Here is an 18,943-nt window from a genome sequence, read left to right on the forward strand (position 1 = left end):
GTCTTTTTCCTCCAACAAAGCAGCGGCATTGTGGTGGGTGGGCTGGGTTTCTTTCCCATTGCACATTTGGGCCAAAGATCTTTGTAATATATGTGTAATAAAGCAATTGGAAAAAGTGGAAAACAAACAAACAAAAAACAAAAAAACAAAAAAACAAAATAGGCACACAGAACTTGCTCCAGAGGAACTTAGGGTGAGAACCCACTTTGTCTCCCAAATTGGTTGTTGACTCTTTTCAGGAGGAAGAAGAGTATATTACTGCCTAGTTGTTTGTTGTTGTTAACTCCTTCAGTGCCTGGCAGAGTGCTGTTTAGCCAGAGATTGGTTCTATTTAATGATTTGGTAAATAGCTTGACCTTATTACAGTTAATACACTCTTAGAAACTTCTTTTGTGGACACTTCAAAAGTCAAAATGCCATGATTCCTGATATGCCTTTAACAGTTTCCTTGACAGCTCAGCTATATATTTGACATAGAACCTAGGCCAATATAGTAGATGGCAAGCTCTTGACTACCTTGTACGTTTGAGGAGAGTAGAGGAGACAAGAATCAGATTCCAGTTTCCAGTATAGATAGGACTGCAGGAAGAAGCCTCTCTGAGCTTCAGATTTTCCCTCCATGATATGAGGAAGTGGGGACTATTTATATTTAAGGTTTCCCAAAGCTTGAGCATCTTTTTGTCCTTAGAGCTGCATAAGGTCACAAAAAGAGGACACGAGACAAGTCTTTGGCTTATTGAGCTCTTCACACATCATACACAAAGCACAGCTGATGAGAATACAGAAAAAAAAAAAGACAACTCTGCAGTCACAAAAGAGATCTTCGAATTATGTATTATTTTAGATTTTAAATACTTCTGCTTCCTTTCATTTGTACAGATAATTGAACATTACTGGTTTATTCATAATGAAACCAACCTTTTCTGCCAATTAGGCATGATTGTGTCAACTCTGGCCTTACTCACTGGTTAGCTTGCTTTTCTTGTCATGAGCTGGCAGTATTTGAATAAGTTGAATATTCAGTGAAAAAAAGTTGAATGTTTATAAACTCACCATGACAAATGGACATGCCATCACATCCACAATGTAACCAGAAGAAAGTGTTTTGAGAAAGTGTTGGGTAATGGTTTCTGGAAGAGGTTATAACTTGATGTATAAAAGGAAGGAAAAGCTTTAAGGATAATAAATTACTTTGAGCACAGATAGGTTTTTAGCAGTGTTGCCATCTCCTGGGCAATATGCCTGCTACAGAAGTGGTGTTTCAATGCATAAAAAAGCAGTTTGCAAGTTAACCAGACTGTCTAATGGCTAGTACTAAAGTAGGGAGGAATAATGTGAAGTCAACTTTATAATATTTTGTGGATGTAATTTCTTGGCATTATCTTCCATTGATTTTCATTGATGATATTCAATTAAAACATTATTTCATCAAGTCATACTTTATCAGGTGATGTGGAAAATACAGAAGCAGTGCTGGCTTCATGGGCGTGGAACTTGTGCACCTATGAACTACCTCACACTTAAAGCACTTGGTGTTGGGTTTAATGCTCTAATATTACCATCTGGACATTCTTAGTACATTTTGGACAAAGGATCCCACACTTTTGTTTTCACAGGGCTTGCAAATTATGCTGCTTGTTCTGTACAGAAGATGGTGGAATCTGTTACTTCCCTTAAGTTGGTTACAATACTGTGTCTTAGTATCGTGTTAGGGCAGTAATATAAGAAGTTGGTTCATTTATCTGAGTCTTGGTTTCTTTGCTTTGTATATAAAAATACTGCTGGGAATGTGACTTGGGAAAGAAATGGAAGACTTAAATTATTTTTTTTTAATTTTTATTTATTCATGATAGTCACAAAGAGAGAGAGAGAGAGGCAGAGACACAGGCAGAGGGAGAAGCAGGCTCCATGCACCGGGAGCCCGACGTGGGATTCGATCCCGGGTCTCCAGGATCGTGCCCTGGGCCAAAGGCAGGCGCCAAACCGCTGTGCCACCCAGGGATCCCGGAAGACTTAAATTATTAAAGTGGTTTTCTCAAAGTAAGCAGTCAAGTCAGGAGATTCAGACTTCCTCTCCTGAGTTTCAGTCCACTGAGAAGGGACTTCATGAGCAAAACCTCCTGCTGAGTTCAGAATAGGATTCAGCCACGGACTAGTGGTCTCACATCTCCAGTTGCTAAGGAACTCAAGAACATCTGGATGTATTGAAAAAGTACCGCAGGGGAAGGAGATCTGGGCAAGGTTATGACAGAAAGATTCATCAAAAATGAGAACCAGGATGAACAGGCAAAACAAAGGTCAGGTCCACAATACCATATTAAAATCTCCTGGGACTATATATGCTTTGGAATTCAGAATTTTTCTTCCTTTGAAAGGTATCATGATGCATTTTTCATTGATTATGTAAAACCTCTCCAGCATGTCTGGGTAGAGCCTTATAATCAAGTGTGTTAATCTTTTTTTTGCAGTGAAATGTAGAATTGTTCATACCAAGTAAGAAAATTTAGACTATGAGGAGTTTTATGTCAGTTCAAATCAGGCTTTGCTGCCAAATGTAATCAGGTCAAGTTTTACCACAAATGGATTGCAAACTCTTGGTTTTCAGAGAGTTTGGATTTTAGAATTGTGGATAAGTAATCATAGTCCTTTGTTAAACAAGATATAGGGAAATGGGTCATTAGAATTTAGGAGAGAAGAGATAGGTCTAGCATTTCTCAAGTGAAGCCAAGTTAGGTCTAGTGTCTTCCTCCAGTGGCTTGTCAGAGAACCCCATATTTCCTTCCCATGACAGCCAGAACACAAACATTATGCTGAAGTAAATGAAGACCTAAAATACAAAGCTATGGGCATCAATTCTTAGCTTTTCTCCTTTTTCCTGTTGCTCATGCTTGGCAGCTTCTAGAATACATGATCTCTCTGGTCATATTTTTGCAGTGGAAAATAGCATTTTCAGAACTGGCTGTCCCTAGGATTCATCTGTCATTTTTCCTCTGTGTTTCTTCTATGGCAGTTGGCATAAGTGCTCACTCTTCATTGCTGAGATGGGTCTAAAAATCCTTGGCCAAATAGCCAGCCTCTTCCTTAGCACCCTTATGGTCTCCAGACCAAATAAAGTGAATGAAATGGACTGATATTTATGTGGCATTTTCCCCAGAAAAAATAGAAATAAGCCCCATCCAGGTTTAATATTGGTTTCTTCATTTATTTTCTGCTTTGCTTGGACCATAAAATCAACCCAGTAGAAGCTGTCAAAGACCAAGTAAAGCTAATCCTATCTTTTTTTTTTTTTTCCTGCTAGGCATTCAAAGTATAATCCCTGGACCAGTAGCAACAGCATCACCTGGAAAGCTGTTAAAAATTAAAATTCTCAGGCCCCATCCCAGATCTACTGAATCAAACTCTGAGGATGAGGCCTGAAAATCTATAATTCTGATGTTAGCTAAAGTTTGAGAACCCTATACTAGGTAAATGACTTTCTCTTTCATGTTTACAGAACTCCAATTTTGTTTAAGAAGTGTTAACAGTTAAAAATTATTACCACCTCAGATCCCCTAGAGCTGAGATTTCATGGGATTCACTTCTTATCAGTGATATATAACTGGATGGTTGCAACATTTACACAGGGTTGGCTCATTAAAACAACTTTGTGTGTGTGTGTGTGTGTGTGTGTGTAATATATAAATATAGACCCTAATGTAAACAAAGATCATATAATGTGTGTGTGTATATATATGTACATATGTGTATGTATATGCACACATATGTACATATATATACACACTTAGGTTCTTGCTACATAGATATTATCTCTATATATCTATTCTATATGTCAAATATATAGAGTGGTTATATATTTAAAGATATCTATATCTATATCTATAAATATACACACACACACATATATGTATCTTTAAAGAAGACTTAAAATACAATATAGAAAGAAAAAAGAAGCATAGGGAGGTTTGAGCTATCTAGGTACAGATTCTCATTCTCAGAGGAGGTACTTTCTCACCAGATCATAAACTACCCAGATACTTGTGAAATAGCTTATTCTTGGGAAGCTGATGTACAGGTTTCCTGAGCAGTTTTTTTATACCCCACTGGTCAAGTAGGCTATAAAACCAGGTAAACCAACTGCAGCCTATCAATCTATACATTTTCAATAAACAGTGTAAAGAAGCTGGTATAGCATGCCTCCTGGGGAATTTTGGACTTTAAGCATAATATTGTAAACCGCTAGCTAGTGTGTTTAATCCCTTTCTTGTCTGAGGGTCTGTACCATGGCTTCTGGCATGGTTCTAGCTATCTGTAAGATAAGAATAGAATTATCACAGATCAACTACAAATTAACTCTCTCTCTGCACAGTGGACTTTCTGGAATAGTATTTTCCTGTTATAAGGAGATGAATCCAGCTGGCATACCTCATGTTCCCTTCTCCTTTATTCTTCCTGGAATGCAAGCACAATGTCTGGAATAGAAAGCCATTCTGAGACTGATGGAGTCCACACAAAGGAAGAGAAAAATCTGGATCCCCATGACATCTCTGAGACTCGTTCTAGACTTTTTATTAGCTGAGAAAGATGGACCCTTGTTCATTTAAACCACTGTGTCTTGAGGTGTTGTTATTGTGGATAAAAGCTATTCTCAAGGAAATAGAAGGATAGAGGTAACATGTACCATTGATCTTTCTTGTTGTATGAACATGGCTACTCTTGTTCTCCCAACAACCCTATTATGTAACGAGTATATATTTCCATTTAGTAGATATGGAAATATGGATTCTAAGAGATAAATTGCCCAAAGCCTCATAGAAGGTCAATTCAAAGTCAGAGTTAACTCTCATAACTCTCTTCTATATTGGGTAAAGCAGTGACAAATATAAGTTTTGAGGGAACTGAAAGTCATAAAATTTCAAGGGCCCGCTTGGAGGAGCTTTCTGGTAAAATGGATACTCATCATTATAGAAAGTCAACCTTTGGTTTCAACCTCTATTGTTAAGAATACTCATTTTATAGCATCATGTATAATTCCTACATGAAAATTTGATATACCAGTGATCAAGATTTCAGACATTTTTGGAAATCTCAAACCTATTTTTATTTTTCATGGCCACTCTTGGCTTTAATGCAGGCAAACAGATGGTTTCTATATCACCATCTCTTTATACGTTGGCTAAATTTCCTTAGTTTTGTGGATATTAGCAGGTGTTGGACTTCAGCTAGTGATAAGAGGATGTGTTGCTGAGATGACATACTTTTGCAGTATGACAATGATTAGTAACACTTTTAAGTCACCAGGCCTAGATAAACCTTAGCTCATTGATTTCCCAGCTCTATGAACTTATAGCTCAGGCTTCTTATTTGAGAAAAATTGTATACAAATTCATGAAAATAGCCCATGTCAAGAACTTGCTTACCAGGTACTTGGCACATAGTTAGTACTCAGTGAAGATTAGTGGTACTTATTATCACCACCAATGCTCTTGTTTATTACTGTGTGATGCTAGGCCTAAATCCTTAGGCCTTGGTTTTCTCATCTGTGTAATTGGATAGGTTAAATTGCTCTTCTGGTATCTGGCTTATAAATGGAAAATTCCATATTCTGCACATGCCTGCATTATATGTAATCCTAAAGTCACAGGCTATATTTGGTTTGTTAATATTTATTTACTTAATCTATAACATAATGCAAGGCACACAGCAGCCATTCAGTAAATATTTGTTGAATGAATAATGTTTGCAAATATTTAGCTTCTTAAGAATTAGATTCTATGGTTTATCCATGCAAAAAACTGCACAGCTAAAGTTGTAAGCAAACATTTCTGTGATGAATATGGCCCTGGTAAAAGAGAATGCTTAGTCCTGTTATGCTAGAGACTGGAAAGGTGGTATGGGTTTACTTTTTTTGTGTTCACTGGCAGCATGATCTAAACCCTACCAATTTTCATCAGGAATCTAAGTTTGAAGTCTTGGGATTAAGGGGAAAAACAGTATCAGTAGCTATTATGCTTTCTCTTTACCTTTCTATGTGATAACACATAGTCTCATGAGTTTGTGACAATGTCAAACCTATTTTCATTTACTCATGGTCACTATCGGTTTTAATTTTAAGTTTTTCTTAAAATTTGGCTGTAAATATGAGATTTCACCAATCTCTGTCACCCTACAAGTGGTCAAGATTAATCCAGCTGATCTAGTTGGGTAGACTGACACTTTCTTCCTCCTATGTTGTAGGTGATGTGGCCTTTACTAAAGATGATGACTTCTAAGAGAAAAGAGACCAATTCTTTACTTGAGGATGGCAAGTAGTGAAGTTACTTTTAAAACCTTACAGCAGATTCTCAAATCCTCTTGCCATATCTGGAATATTCCATCAGTTGTTTATAGAGAGTTCTGAGGCAGAAGGCAAAGACAAATAAATGGTTTGTCCCCAGATGACATCCATGATCACTAGACCACAATGACTATGAAAGAGTGCCTAAATTGCCAGTCATATAATGTGTGGAAGGCTTTTTATCTCTGAGAAGCAGAGAGCCAAAACTCATCAGTAAAATTCTACAGTCAATTTTATTTTCCCTCTGGGAAAAATAATTGACATCATTGTCATAACCTTCAGAGAAGCCTTGTTGTATCAAGGACAAACAGCCAGATATTGTGAAGCAGGTCACAAAAGTAACACCATCCACCTACAGAGATCAAGCAGGATGCAGGTCTCCCCATTTCATCTCTTGAAAGAGGACCATGAAAGTAATGAGGCGGAAACAGACCCATATGACATCCTCCTCCCCTACTCACCACCACCTGCCCTTGTCTGGATCTCCACCAGAAACAAATTCCCATTTGTCTTCACAATTATTTAATTAACATTTTAAACATGAATTTGATCATGTACTTTCCTGCTTAAAACCTTCAGTAATTTCCTACTCCCTTAACATCCTTAATATAAAATATAAACTTCTTCCCTTGGCCTTCATGCATCAATAAGCCACAGAGGCTAATTCTTAAGAAGCTCCATATTTGCAAGCATTCACTCATTCAACAAATATTTGTTGAGAGGCTGCTGTATGCCAAGCATTATGTTATGGACTGGGTGAATAAATATGAACAGCACTATGTTGATGTTTAAAGAGTCACAAATTAATCTTTATTTCCCTGCCAAATTGAGAGTTAGCCATTGAGAAGTATGAAAGTACTTTGGATGTGTGGTTATAGTGTGATTCTTTACTGTGAACCCTAGATTACTATAAAATTTTCTACCTGAAGACATGCTGCACCAACACAGCCCACTTCCTCCTCCCACTTAGGAGGCTGCCCTGTATATGGCATAGTTTGGAGGAGTAGACTTGAATTTGTCATCCTAAGAGAAAGGGGGAGATCAGTCCAGAAAAAGCCTTGTACTTTAATTCAAATTTCCCACTGAGGAGGAGTGTGGGATGGTGAGAAGCTGGACGTCCACATGGATGTACATCAGCGATGGGAGATCTGTCTTCCTCAACAGTATAGGGTCATAAAAACACAAAACACATGAGTTCAATCTTTGAATAAAACCACGGTGGTCCAAAATGGCCTTGTTTTTCCAACAAAGACACATTTTAAGTCATGTGATCTTTATCTCACTGAATATCCTTCTTATTGGAGTAAATACCCATCCTATCACTTGGGAATAGCCTGTTTTCTTTCAGCTGATGTATTTTGCTTTTTCCCTTCCAATAATAGAAAATAATGCTTTGGCTGTTAGATTGAACTGCATGAAATTGATGTCATTCGACCATTTTTGACACTCTCAAAAATGGAAATTTCATCTAATTCAATCTAATAAACATATCCATGTTGCAGAATATAAGAAATGGAATGAGAATGAGTGCTTGAATGCTGATAAATTAATCAATGCTAATAGATTATAGATACAAATAATAGATAAAGTAGGCTATGGAAAATCCATGGAATGGAATTAAACCTGAAGAATCTGTTTTGGGTCTTTTAAATGCTCTGCTTGATTAGGGATTTTTTTTTTTTTTTTTCAAGTAACAGAGGGCAGTAGGAGAAGAAAGGGAGTGTGTCACTAGAAGATGGGGCTTTCAAGAAGACTAGAGTCTTGTGGGAACAGGAGAGAGGTTGTATTTGCCTGTGGAAACCCATTAGTATTTGGATCTAAGCCTCAACCTGCTTTGTTCACAAGCATAGGGAGGAAAGAAAGGGAAGAAGGAAAGAATTGAAGACAGTGGTCATCACTGTAGTGCCCTGGAGGTTTCCAAGACTCTTTCAGGGAGTCTGAGGTAAAAAATGTATTCATAGTAATACTGAGATGCCATATGTTTTTTCCTTTTTTTTCCATATGTTTTTTTCCACTGACATTTGCATTGCTATTACAAAAATAATGTTGCTTTAGTACAAATCAAGGCAATGGGATCAAATCATAAGTGGAGTCATATTCTTCAAACTATGCATTTACAGTATTGAAAAATGCTAGTTTCAAAAAATGCTAGTTTCATTTAGAACTATCCTTGATGAGGCAGTGATATTATTTTTATTAAGTATTCTGTGTAAAGAAATAAGAAACAGGGGATCCCTGGGTGGCGCAGCGGTTTGGCGCCTGCCTTTGGCCCAGGGCGCGATCCTGGAGACCCGGGATCGAATCCCACATCAGGCTCCCGGTGCATGGAGCCTGCTTCTCCCTCTGCCTATGTCTCTGCCTCTCTCTCTCTCTGTGACTATCATAAATAAATAAAAATTAAAAAAAAAATTTAAAAAAAAAAATTAAAAAAAAAAAAAAAAAAAAAAAAAAGAAATAAGAAACACACGTGAAATATTTCTGTTGCAAGCCAGGTATAGTATAATGGTTATCTTGAGGAAACATACTTTTGCAGTTGTTTAAGCTGTGAGCTGAACTCTTTGCTTTTTTCACTGCATGCCATTTTTACTTGAAAGACTGAAAAACTGTTGGTATTTGGTCTTGGGCATTTGGCAGACATTTTCTCTAAAATGAACGAAGTGAGCTTGTCATTTCAAGAAAAACAACTGACAGCATTAGTTGCCAAAGGCAAATTTGAGGGTCCATGCAACCATTTGTAGAATTTTTTGGAAAATTTACATTTGCCAGCCTGAGCTTGATAGCTTTTCAAGGCTTAATGCCATTTTTGTTTTTCATTTTCATAGAAATGTGTTATGAATGTAATTAGTTTATTGTTATTTAAAATAAATTAATAAATATATTTATATTTTTCCATTTTAATTTCAAATATGGTCAATATTAAAAGATACAGGTCTCATAAACAAACACTTTGTGAAGTCTTCAATAGATTTTAAGTACATAAAGTATTGAGACCAAAAGAGGTTGAAATGATTTGTGAGGGCTATTTTTCCTTTAAATAATTTTTTCCTTTCAATAAACTCTGAGACTCATGCTTTTTGCTCACCAACTTTCCCCCATTATTTCTGAACTTCTCTCTCAGTGACCTATTGCTCTGTGTGTGTGTGTGTGTGTGTGTGTGTGTCTGTGTGTCTGTGTATCTCTGTTTCTTTCCATTATGAGCATTTAGGTCTGGAAAATATCTTTTCATGGTTAGATTAATGGCAATGCTTCTCAAGAAAAACCAGTGTCCCTTGTCCTAGGAGATTTTCTGTATTCCCTGTCTTACAGCTCCTAAAATAGGTTCCTACTCTTTTGCTGGTTTAATCTTATGCTTTCAGAGATTCAGCACGTAAGACTATGAAATGGAAAAATAGTATTATAAACTTATATGCAACAAAGAAGCCAGAAAGAATAAATGAAAAAAAAAGCATTGTCAATGAAAATAGAAACCACATACACAGAATAACAAATGCAAATGCTAGAGATCATTCTATTTTTGTAAAGTCTTGGATGTGTCCATTTTCTCTAAAATATCTATTCTGTGTTCTGCTGGTTACTGATGATGCCGTGATTACTGCTGACAAGTGTGGCAGTACACAGACTTAATGACAGGATGATTACTTGTATGGAAGAGACACCTAAACCCACGCCCCTGAGGAAATTCACACGCACAGGCCCACACACTGAGATACTCAGCAAGTTACTACTGATGACTATGAAATCATACCTTCTAAATTATATTATTAATAATGCTGCCAAATCGGCCAAATTGTAGAATGTATGATACAGAGAGGACTCTGGGGACTGTTGTTTTCATAGGAAGTGAGGCTCAGATCACATAGAAACTTGGAAAATATTCTGCTTGAAGGAGATTATCATTATAGTTTTCTCATGGGTAGCATTCTGCTGTCAGTTTTTATCCACCAATTCCTCTGTTACCTGGGTAATTCTCTCTTATGTAAAATGGAAGGATTGGGCTAGAGCAGTTGTTTTCAATCACTAAAATCTTAACCTAAAACCTCAATGTATTGAACAGAGGAAAGAGCTGCCTGGCTTAAAGAAAAGATGAGGAAACTTAAAATTTCCCCTTTGGCTCCTCACCAAGCTGCTTTGCTCAGTTTGTGAGGTTCTGCAGTGAACCTTGGAACTCTGGGATACACCATTTGAGACCCATTGGACTAAGAACTCTATAGCTCTGTGTGCATTTGGAGGCCTTGTCAGAATCTGGGTAATTTATTTTAATTAGAGACCCAGCTGGCATCAAGTTCAGAAATAGGTTCTCCTCTGGGTGCAGTTGGCAAGGATGATGGAGAAAATGGCAATTCCCTCCTACAGTCAAATTCATGAGCTAAGAGCCACTGTGCACTTGCTGAGCACCACCTATGATTTTATCCAGATCCTGGGCGTTACGAGGTGAACAAAATAGAGACAAACCAACATCTATCTTTAAGGAGCAGAGAGTCAATTTGGAGAAGCATAACACTGACTAGAAATCCAATAAAAGGCCAGATATAATAAAGTTCCAGAATTCAGGGATAGTTGGTAGGTAGCGTGGTTAGGCAGATCAGGAAGGACAGATGGGGCAGGCTGTATTATTCACTTATTCATTCAGGTTTTTAGTATCCACTTATTACACATCAGCCAATCTTCTTGATGATAAGGATGTAAAAGTAAACATACATGGTTCTGATTCCTTCATCCTTGGAGCTTGCTACATAGTTAGCATTGAGTGGAGACAGGCATCAATCAAGTAATTGAAAAAATAAATGTGACAGTGGACTTTGAAGTGGAGTTTGTCTGAGGGGTGGTGATGGTGTTCAGAGAAATCTTCCCTGAGGAAGTGCTCACTGAGCTGGAATCAGAAGGATGAATTGATAGTGAGCAAGAGAGTGATGGCAGGATGTGGTACAAAATACTTGACTGTGGCTCTCCTTTTCTAGGGAAAGCCACAAATCAACAACCCTGATCCTGACTTCTCGTCTTGTTTTCTATTGTCTGTAGGATTCATCCACTCCTCTGTACTTTATCATTTGGGAAAGACCATAGAGAAACCTGGCTGTCTATGCCATACTAGGACCCTTTCTCTTGATTTTCTGTTGCTGATAATAATATCTCATGTTTCCATAGGGCTTTATATTTACAAAGCACTTGTCCATGCCCTATCATATTTTCCCCTCACCAGAACTTTGTGTAGTGGCTATTACCATCTACATGTTACAGATGCAAAAATGAGACTTAAATTAGTTCATGACTTTCCCAAGATCCCACAGCCAGGAAGTGTTACTACATGGAGACTAGAACTCAAGCCTTCCATCTCCATATACTTGACCTTCATAACACATGGAAATTCATTATTTCTCCAATGTCTCCCATAGGTAGGCTGAGAACCCTGATACCTGCCTCTCCTTTTCCACATCTAAATCATTCACTGGGGCCTTTGATTCTTTCATAACTACTTTTTCTGTCTTTAAATTGAGGTGAGAACACTTGAAATGAGGCCTTCCCCTTATCAAGCTTTAAAGTACATACTACAGTATTTTTAAAAATAGGTACTATGTTGTACAGCAGATTTATAAAGCATTCATCTTGTATAACTGAAATATTACAACTGTCAAACAGCAACTCTTCATTTCTTCCTTCTCCCAGCCACTGGCAACCACCATTCTATTCTCTGTTTCTCTAAGTTTGACTATTTTAGATTCCATAGGTGAGATCATGAAGTATTTGTCCTTCTGTGACTGACATATTCACTTAGCATAATGTTCTCCATATGTTGTCACATATGACAGGATTTCTTTCTTTTTAAAGGCCGAATAATATTCCATTGTATGTATATATCACATTTTCTTTTTTCATTCACTCATTGATGAACATTTTTGTTGTTTCTGTATCTTGGATATTGTGAATAATGCTGCAAACCATATATTACATATGGGGTTAATATGCAAAATATGTACGGACCTCCTATAACTCAATAGCAAAGATATTCAAATAATCTGATTAATGAAGATGAAAAAAACCCAGACATTTCTGTCTGATAGAATAGACATTTCTGCAAAATGGAGCATACAAAAGGCCAACAGGAATGTGAAAAATGCTTAGTATCACTGATCATCAGTGAAATGCAAATCAAAACCATAATGAGATATCCCTTCACACCCATTAAGATAGCTATTATACTTCATCAAGAAAAGAAGCTTTTGCACAGCTAAGAAAATAGTCACCAAAACTAAAAAGCAACCTTGGAATGGGAGAAGATATTTGCAAATATCTTATCAGATAAAAGTCTTATATCCAAAATCTATAAAGAACTTAATAAACTCAATACCCAAAAAACAAACAATTCAGTAAAGAAATGAGCAGAAGAGATGAACAAACATTTCTCCAAAGAAGGCCTACACATGGCTACCAGACACATGAAAAAATTCTCAACATTACTTGGCATCCGGGAAATACATCAAATCAAAGGCACCATGAAATACCACTTCATACCAGTCAGAATGGCTAAAATTAACAACTCAGGAAACAACAGATGTTGACAAGGATATGGAGAAAGGGGAACCCTCTTACACTGCTGGTAGGAATGTAAGCTGGTGCAGCCACTCTGAAAAACAGTATAGAGGCTCCTCAAAAAGTTAAAAATAGAGCTACCCTACAACCGAGCAATTGCACTATTAGGTATTTGTCCAAAGGATGCAAATATAGTGATCCAAAGGAGCACCTGCACCCCAGTGTTTATAGTATCAGTGGCCACAGTAACCACACTATGGAAAAAGCCCAGATATCCATGGAAGATGAATGGAAAAAAAGAAGTGATGCATACATGCAATAGAATATTACTCAGGCACCAAGAAGGATGAAATCTTGCCATTTGCAATGACATGGATGGAACTAGAGGGTGTTATGCTGAGTGAAATAAGTCAGTCAAAGAAAGACAAATACTATATGGTTTCACTCATGTGGAATTTAAGAAACAAAACAGATGAACATAGGAGAAGGGAAGGAAAAATAGAACAAGACAAAAACTGGGAGGCAAACATAAGAAACTCTTCACTATAGGAAACAAACTGAGGGTTGCTGGATGGGAGGTGGGTGGAATGATGGGGTAACTGGGTGATGGGCATTAAGGAGGGCACTTGAAATAATGAGCACTGTGTGTTGCATGCAACCGATGAATCACTAAGTTCTACCTCTGAAACTAATAATGCAGTAGTATATGTTAATTAAATTGAATTTAAATAAAAAAAACTTTAAAGATAAGTGTTGGTGAGAATGTGGGGGAGGAAATTGGAACACATGCACTGTTAGCAGGAATGGTGCAATTGCTATAGAAAACATTATGGAGGTTTTGCAAAAAATTAAAAATAGAACTACCATGTAATCCAGCAATTCCACTTCTGGGAATTCACCCCCAAAATTTGTAATCAATATTCAAAGAGATACCTGCATTTCCATAACTACTTTTTAAAGCAGGCTGGCCTTGGTAGGGAACAGTTAAGAAATGGCTTTTTTTGTTTGTTTTTTGTTTTTTAATAATCATGAAATGCCATTTATTATTTTTTTAAGATTTTATTTATTTATTCATGATAGAGAGAGAGAGAGAGAGGCAGAGACACAGGCAGAGGGAGAAGCAGGCTCCATGCCAGGATCCCGATGTGGGACTCGATCCCGGGACTCCAGGATCGTGCCCTGGGCCAAAGGCAGGCACTAAACCGCTGAGCCACCCAGGGATCCCCCAATGGCTTTGTTTTATACCCAGCTCTGCCTTCAGATATCTTCTGTAGAATTCCTTTCTCTGTTCCCAGATGCTATGTTAAGCAGATTCCATTAGTTTTTTGGTCACTTTCAGATATTTTAGCAATATAATTTTCAGAGATAGAAAACTCAAGAGTCCAATCTGTCATCCTATTCAGAGGTGATTTGCTCACTCGAGTTTAGGTTTGCCTTGAATTCCACTGATTAGCAATAGGGAAGGAAATGCAGGCTGTTCTTTGCTCTCCTTTCTCTGTCTTTTCCCCAACTCGGCCTGCTGCTCTGGCTTCTCTGGAGTTGGGGATAAGCAGAAAGAAAGGTGGTAGGGTAGAGAATTGAAGCTACAAATAATTTTGTTCGCATAATTTCAATAGTACTATGAATATATATGTATATATGCATATATAACCTATGTATGTATATATGTATAGTGCATGTGTATATGTATAGTGTGTGTGAGTGTGTATTATATATGTGTGTGTGTGTGTGTGTGTATATATAAAAAACAAATCCTCTAGGTGACCTTATAATTGAATTCAAACATATGCTATCTAGTTAGGGTGACCATTTAATTCCAGTTTGCCCAGGATTTTTCCAGTTTTAGTGCGGAAAGTCTCATATCCTAGGAAGAGCCTTCACTCTTGGACAAATTGGGATGATTGGACACCCTTAAGAGCACCTAGAAGATCCTTAAGAGTGCATCTCAAGAGCCCTGTGTTCTGCAGATACCAGTTAAAATTACGCTCATGTAGCAAATAGATTCCTGATGTGAAAATCAAGAGAAGTTGCTCCTCATTTTACTAGCAGAGAGACCTTGGGTAAAGGGCTTAAACGAAGTCAATAATTATTTGCAAAGGAATGAATACATGACTGTGCATACAGAACTTCAATTGTACCTATATTCATGTTTTTCCCTAAAGGAGGTAAGACCAGACCAACAGTAGGCATTGGTTGGTAGTTTAAACAAGATCAGTTGCTTTCAGCTTCACCATTGGTAATTATGTCAGTAGATGATTATTTTAAAATATCTGAAGTTTAAAAGAAATTATTAATCCGTTCAGTTATTCATTGATATAATGAATATGGGACATATTAGCATTATACAATATTCACTTTAAAAAATGAAAGTATTTTATTTAGTCTTCCTGTGTTTTATTCAAGAATTTTGGACATTTTTATTATGCTTAGAATTGATATGAAAGGTACCTTGGGTATTAGGAATTAAGAAACAAAAGCAAACAGATAATAAGAAGAGAATTTATGTTGATACAATCTGCTCATACAATTTATGCAATCCTGAATTCAAGACTTTTGCTAGTTTATTTTAATGCTTCCAGCATGTGCAGTGAATTATTTGTAGAGATCTATAATAAGACCACTGACACAAATGGGGTGCAATTAGCTTATTGGTTAGAGCATGGGCTTGAGAGTCAAAAGACTTGGATTTTCATCTTGGCTTTGCTACTTAATAGCCATGTGACCTTAGACAAATTATCCTTGAGCCTCTGTTTTCACACCTATCTTCCTATTTTATGATTTTGGAAATGTTAAATACTAAATATAAAATGACCAGGGACAGTGCACCCCAGGGACAGTGACCAAAAGTAGGCCAATGGAGGTGAGGGAATGAAAGTGTGTGGCCTGGAAGCAGCAGCAGCTGTTAGAGAGATGTAACAAACAACCAGAGATGTAACTCTGGCAACCAGAATAGGGAGGAATCAGGCAAATAAATCCAGACATCTTTCTCCTCCTTCCCTCTGCAATCTTGACAGTGCCTACCACAAGTGAAAACCAATGGGAAGCAAAAAGATAAGGGAGCCAGTTGGTGCAGTCATAGATACTAATCTTCTGAGCATGGACAAAGATGAAGAGCCAAGAGTAGATCTGGAGGAGGACAGAGCAGGAATAAGTACTGTAATTGCATCTGCCTGAATCAAATGGCATACAGGTAGGTATGAAAACTAGCTCTAACTTTGTGGCACTTTCTTATCAAGTTAAGAATACAGCTACCATATGACCCAGCAATCTGCTCCTGGAGACCTCCTAGAGTAGTGAAAACTTCTGTTCATACAAACATCTATATGTGAATGTTCGTCCAGCTCTATTCATAATCACTCCAAGCAGGAAACTGGCCAAGTGTCCTTTAACAGGAAATGGATAAACTGTGTTACATCCATACAATGGATTGTTACTCAGCACTAAGAAGGTATGACCTACTGATACATACAACATCCTGGATGCATCTCAAAAGCATTATGCAGAATGAAAGAAGCCAGTCTTAAAAGGTTGCATATTATATGATTCCAATTATGCAACAGTCTTGAAAACACAAAACTGGGGTAATGAGGAACTGATCAGTGGTTACCAATTGCTAGGACTGAGGAAGGGTGTAATTATAAAGGGAAAGCAGAGGGAAAATTTGGGAGCTGATAGAATGGTTCTGTATATCGATTCTGATAGTAGTTATACAAACTTATCTGTGTGCTAAAAGCCATAGAACTGTATATTAAAAGGTTTAATTTTATTATATGTAAATATAAATAAAAATAACAATGTAAATATATGAGATATATTGTGTACAAAAGCAGCGATGATAGATTTATTCTTATAAACATATGGTCAACCTGTTTGTCCCAAAGTTGAACTTGAAGACATTCCAATCCAATTGATAAAGTCGTGAATGCAAAAATGGCTTAAAATAGAACATTAAGAAGGGAGAGTTCTGTGTGGCAGGATGAAGGGCAACAGACATCAGAATCTATCCAGTGGCCCCAGGGGTCAGAAAGAAACTGATCCAGATGGAATTAAAAGACAGGGTAAACAGGTGTCTGAGAAAAGAAAGCAAAGAGAGATTCAGGCATGGAGTCAAGGACAGAGCCTAGAGATGGGGAACCAGACCATGGTTTAGCTGTATCACAAGGGTTCAAGGCAAAAGACTATCCAGCTCTCGATAGCTGATTACTAAGCAGAGAAGTGAGACAAGAATGCAAGAAGCAAAATAGTGTAGAGTTTAAGGGCTCAAGCAGTTGAGTGACACAGCTGGGCTGGACTCTGGCTTTGTCCCTTCCTAGCTTATGAGCTGAAACAATTGTTATCACTTTTCATGTACAGAAAGGGTTAATAACATCTTTCCCATTTCACTGCTGAGAAGATTAAATGAAGTCATCTGTAGTAGTTTCAGTAAGTTACTTGCCCAGATGATAGAAGTACATTACACAGAAGGTTGCAGGTCACATCAAGACCATGGATCTCAGGAGCTATTTATTTGGAGAGTCATTTTATCTTGCTAAGTCTAAGCTTCTAAATCTGTAAATCTCTATAATGATGTCTACCTCCTAAAAATTAGGGGGGGAGGCATCGAGATAAGACCTATGGAAATGTATGTGAACTGAGAATTGTTATTTCAATATACGGGACACCTGGGTGGCTCAGCGGTTGGGCGCCGGCCTTCAGCTCAGATCATGATCCTGGGATCCAGGATCGAGTCCCACATCAGGCTTCCTGTGAGCAGCCTGCTTCTCCCTCTGCCTGTGTCTCTGCCTCTCTCTCTCTCTCTCAGTCTGTGTCTCTCATGAATAAATAAATAAATCTTAAAAAAAAATACTTGTAAGGTCAGTGCAGGCCAGGAGGAAATCTTTTCTTTTTACTTAGCTGCTATACTAAAGATACGGAAAGTAATCACCCAGATCTGGGTCAGTTTTTGAGCTACATAGGGCCATATATACAGAGGAGGATCAAGAGGGCTCAGCCAGCAGGTGCCAAACAACTTTGGTCAGGAGGAAGAGGTGATATAATATCAACATGACCGTAAGGACTCACCTTTGTGCAATAGGTGCAGTTCTAAGGAAGTACCCTGAGGTAGGTAACAGCATAGACTCTGGAGCCAGAACTTGTTAAGAGAAGTTGAGCCAGTAGTAAAATAGGTCCATTGTTGAAGATGCTTAACTATTACACTGTCTGCCCCTCCGCCCCGTAATAGGATTATCCACATATACTCTTAGTCATGTGACTTTCAGTGCCTCTTAGGAGAGTAAACAGATTCTACATCCTTATTCTATTGACTTTGTGTTTAACCAGTGACTCATTTTGGATAGTGATAGGTTAGGGGATATAGCATGAACATAGCCTCATGTACTGCTGACATGTCATGAGGAGGTTTTACCCCAGATAGCTACTGCAACTTCAGCTTGGGTCACAAATGAGTGACACATGGAACAGATCTGAACCCAACCCACAACCTGAACCAGAGTCACCTCAGTCTTCCAACTAATTCTTTAAGCAAGAAATAGATGATGGTTGTTGGAAACCATTAAGATTTCAGGGTCATTTGTTATGCAGCATTATTGTAGCAAGAACCAACTTAACACAGCAAGTTCTGTAACTTTGATTATCCTTAGTTTTGTCTTTGTAAAATTAAGTTAATAATGGCTAATTGTAATCATTCAGTAGGACAGTTTTAGGAATAAATGGGGTGATATATAAGTACTTAGCACAGGGCTCAATACCAAGCAATAGAACAGTAAATGAAAGTTACTACTATGCAGATAGATAGTAGGCTAGGAAGAAACTCTTTAAAAAAATAAAATAAAAAAAAAAAAAAAAGAAACTCTTTAAAAAAATCTGTCTTGCTGAGTCTCAGTTTCCTCATCTTTAAATTGTGTATAAAAATACTTGGTGGCTTTGGCTCAGGGCAGGATCCTGGGATCCAGGATCAAGTCCCGCATAGGGCTCCCTGCAGGGAGCCTGCTTCTCCTTCTGCCTGTGTCTCTGCCTCTCTCTCTGTCTCTCATGAATAAATAAATAAATCTTAAAAAAAAATACTTGCTCCACCTCTCTCTA

The sequence above is a fragment of the Canis lupus genome, chromosome 20 (genome assembly GCF_003254725.2).
Source record: "Canis lupus dingo isolate Sandy chromosome 20, ASM325472v2, whole genome shotgun sequence".
NCBI lineage: Eukaryota > Metazoa > Chordata > Mammalia > Carnivora > Canidae > Canis > Canis lupus.